Consider the following 3,920-nt stretch of genomic DNA (forward strand, 5'->3'; position numbering starts at 1 on the left):
GCTCCAGGACAGCCAGGGCTATACAGAGAAACCCTGTCTCAAAAAACAAACAAACAAACAAACAAAAAAGGCAGGTTGTGGTAGCTCATGCAGATCCCCGAGTTCAGGCTGATATGGTCTGCACAGTGAGTTCTAGGATTCAAAAACCCAACAAAAAAGAAATATTAACAATTCTTAAGAGGGGGAAGGAAGGCTGTGGAGATGGTTCAGCCTTAAAGGCTGGGCTCCAGCCTGGACTAGTGAAGGGACTGAAGAGTTCACACCTCAATAAGGACCCTATCTGGCTCAGCAAGGCTCAGGAGGAGGCACAAAAGCTTGTTGCAGTTGTCCCCACCCACCCTAGACACTGCTCTGTGATAAAGCCTAGCCCAGCCCTGCACTGGGAGAAGCCCTGAGCATCTCCACACAGGATAGAGGGTAGTTTTGTGAGACCCAAAGGGAGCTGGCAGATCTTAAGTCATGGAGGTGTTTTCCAGTAAACGTTACTATCTCTATTCACAATATTTTATTCTGCATTGTTTTTCTCAGTCTATATAATGGGACAAAAAAAAGAGAAGCGGGGTGGAGACAGAATGGGGGAGAAGACAGAGAAACGGGGTGGAAACAGAAGCCGGGAGAAGACAGAAGCAGGGAGGAGACAGAGTAGCTGGGAGGAGACAGAGAAGCGGGGAGGAGACAGAGAAGCCTGGAGAAGACAGAAGTGGGGTGGAGACAGAGAAGCTGGGAGGAGACAGAGAAGTGGGGAGGAGACAGAGAAGCTGGGAGGAGACAGAGAAGTGGGGAGGAGACAGAGAAGCCTGGAGAAGACAGAAGCAGGGAGGAGACAGAGAAGCTGGGAGGAGACAGAGAAGCGGGGAGGAGACAGAGAAGCGGGGAGGAGACAGAGAAGCGGGGAGGAGACAGAGAAGCCTGGAGAAGACAGAAGCGGGGTGGAGAGAGAAAAGCGGGGAGGAGACAGAGAAGTGGGGAGGAGACAGAGAAGCGGGGAGGAGACAGAGAAGCGGGGTGGAGACAGAGAAGCGGGGTGGAGGACCAATGGCTGCTTGTGTTTGCTCAGCCTTGGAGTTGTCCCTCCCTCACCAAAGCCAACTGCGGGAATTCCATCTTTCCCGTTTTCTTATTTTTTGGTTAGCTTTTTCTTTCTTTTCTTTTTTTCTTTTTTCTTTTGGTTTTTCGAGACAGGGTTTCTCTGTATAGCCCTGGCTGTCCTCTGTAGACCAGGCTGGCCTGGAACCCAGAGATCCACCTGCCTCTGCCTCCCAAGTGCTGGGATTAAAGGCGTGCGCCACCACTGCCCGGCAGCTTTTTCTTATTTATTTACTTATTTATTTGTACCAGGCTGGCCTCGAGCTCAGACCGAGCTTTTCTGAGTCTGGGCAAGGAATCCAGAGTTTCCTTCTGTGTGCCAGGATGCCCTCATCTGTGTTCCAACCGCATTCATCCTATCCTAGAGGAGCATGGGGGGCATGCGCCTTCCACAGGCAACAGTGGCGGTCCGAGGACGGTCGACATGCTGGCTGTGTTCTGAGCTGTTGCCAAACCCTTGCAGAGGACTCCAGTCTGGTTCCCAGTGTCCACGGCAGCTGGCTCACAACCACATATAACTCCAGCTCCAGGGAACCCAATAGCTTCAAAGACATCACCATCATCATTGTCATCGCCACCATCAACAACAGCAGCAGCAACAACAACACACACACAATTTTAAAAAAGTCTTAACTTAAAGCATCTGGGTGTGGTGGCAAATACTTTTAATCCCAGCAATCAGAGGCAGAGGCAGGTAGATCTCTGAGTTCGAGGCCAGCCTGGTCTACAGAGTGAGTTCCAGGACAGCCAGGGCTACACAGAGAAACCCTGTCTCAAAAAACAAAACAAAAAAAATATGCCATCCTGAGTGAGACCCAGACCCAAAAGGACATGCAGGGTATGTACTCACTGATAAGAGGATATTAGCCATGACATACAGGAACCATGTTACACTATATAGACCCAAAGAAGCCAATAGGAGGGCCAGAGGGAGAATTCATGAAGTTCACTCAGAAGGGGAAATAAAATAGACATTAGTGGTGGATGAAGGGATGGAATTGGGTGGGAGGTGGTGAGGAGGGGTATGGGAAGGCACTCAGGTGTTGGGAGAGGGGAAGAAGGTTGGAAGTAAGAATGGAAATCAGTTGGGGGGAGGCATCTCTGGGACCAGCTGGAGGCTAGGACAGGCAAGGCCACAGGAAGTCTACGGGGGTGACCCTAGCTGAGATTCCTACCAGAGGGGATATAGAGAATGAAGTGGCCACCTCTTATTGCCAGACAGTTACTTTTTTGTTGTTGTTTTTCAAGACAGAGTTTCTCTGTGTAGCCCTGGCTGTCATAGAACTCACTCTGTAGAGCAGGCTGGCCTCGAACTCAGAGATCTGCCTGCCTCTGCCTCCCAAGTGCTGGGATTAAAGGCATGCATGCACCACCTCTGCCTGGCTTACATTTTTTCCCTTAACATTTATTTATTTAGTATAACTTCATGTTCCATGCTATGGAGCACCTGTAGAGGTCAGAGGACAGCTTGTAGGATAGAGTTCCCTGGTTTTAGCCTTCCAGCATGGGAATTCTGGGAATCCATCTCAGGTCACGGAGCTCACTGGGTACAGATGCTGGTTATCAACCAGACAGATGACAGAGTCTCGTTCCATAACTCTGGATGGCCTGGAACTCAGATTGGCCTTGAACCTGCAATGTTTGCCTCTCAAGCCAGATGACAGGCATTCACCTCATAGCCAGCATTTAATCCCAGTGCTGGGATTAAAGGCATGCGCCCCCACTGCCAGGCCAGGATGGTAGTTCTATCTATTTGCCTGCAGATTTCAGGATGTCTTTCTGTTTAATAGCTGAGTAGTATTCTACCATGTGAACAAACCACATTTTCTGTATCCATTTTTTGTTTGAAGGATATCTGGGTTGTTTCTGGTTTCTGAGAATTATGAGTAAGGCTTCTATGAGCATGGTGGAGTATGTGTCCCTGTGGCATGGTGAGGCATCTTTTGGGTATAAGTCCAGGAGTGGAATAGCTGAGGCTTCAATTTCTAATCTTATGAGGAAACACCAGAGATAAAGCCAACCAGCCATGTGAGACTTCAGGGAAGTGGCCAGTGGCCACTTCCCCAATCAGGCATAGGGTAGCAGGCATAAGGCTTAGAAGTGCCCAACCCCTGAGTTAGCCAAGGCATTTTAAAATTAACTGGCATGTGTGAGTGTCTTTGAGTGTGTGTGCATAAGTGTGAGTGTGTGAGTGTGTGTGTGTGTTTTCCATTCACAGATCCGAGATAGCTCCTGGGCAGGTGTGTGTGTAATCTGTTGGGTGCAAAAGCGGTGTAGCCAAAAACTCACCAATACAGTAGGGTCATATTTATACTTATTTATCATGGGTCCTTTCATGTGTTTGCTACAGCAAAATGTCCTTTCACCTGTGTCTGCTTCAGAAAAATATTCTTTCCCATGTCTGCTTTAGCAAGACACTCTCCTGTGTGCCCCTGCAAAATATTATTTGACATAACTGACTTTCCAAAGAAACCAGAAGTTTCCACTTCAATGCACAGAGTCAATTAACCTGGACCCTTGGGGCTCACAGAGATGGAACCACCAATCAAAGAGCATGCAGGGGCTGGACCTAGGCTTCCTCACACATATGCAGCAGATGTGCAGCTTGGTCTTCATGGGGGTTCCCTAACAATTGGAGCAGGGCTGTCTCTCTCTGACTCTGTTTCCTGCCATTGGATCACTTCTCCTCAGAGAATGGAGGGAAGGATTTGTGAGAGCAAGACTGGGGGAGTAGGGAGAGTGTAGCTTTAATTTTTTTCAAAGCCTATGTAAGGAGAAATTAAAGCTTTAGACCTGTGCTGACTAGGAAGAAAAGTTATGGGCCTAAGAATCCA

Source organism: Mastomys coucha, unplaced genomic scaffold (genome assembly GCF_008632895.1).
Source record: "Mastomys coucha isolate ucsf_1 unplaced genomic scaffold, UCSF_Mcou_1 pScaffold4, whole genome shotgun sequence".
Taxonomy (NCBI): Eukaryota; Metazoa; Chordata; class Mammalia; order Rodentia; family Muridae; genus Mastomys; species Mastomys coucha.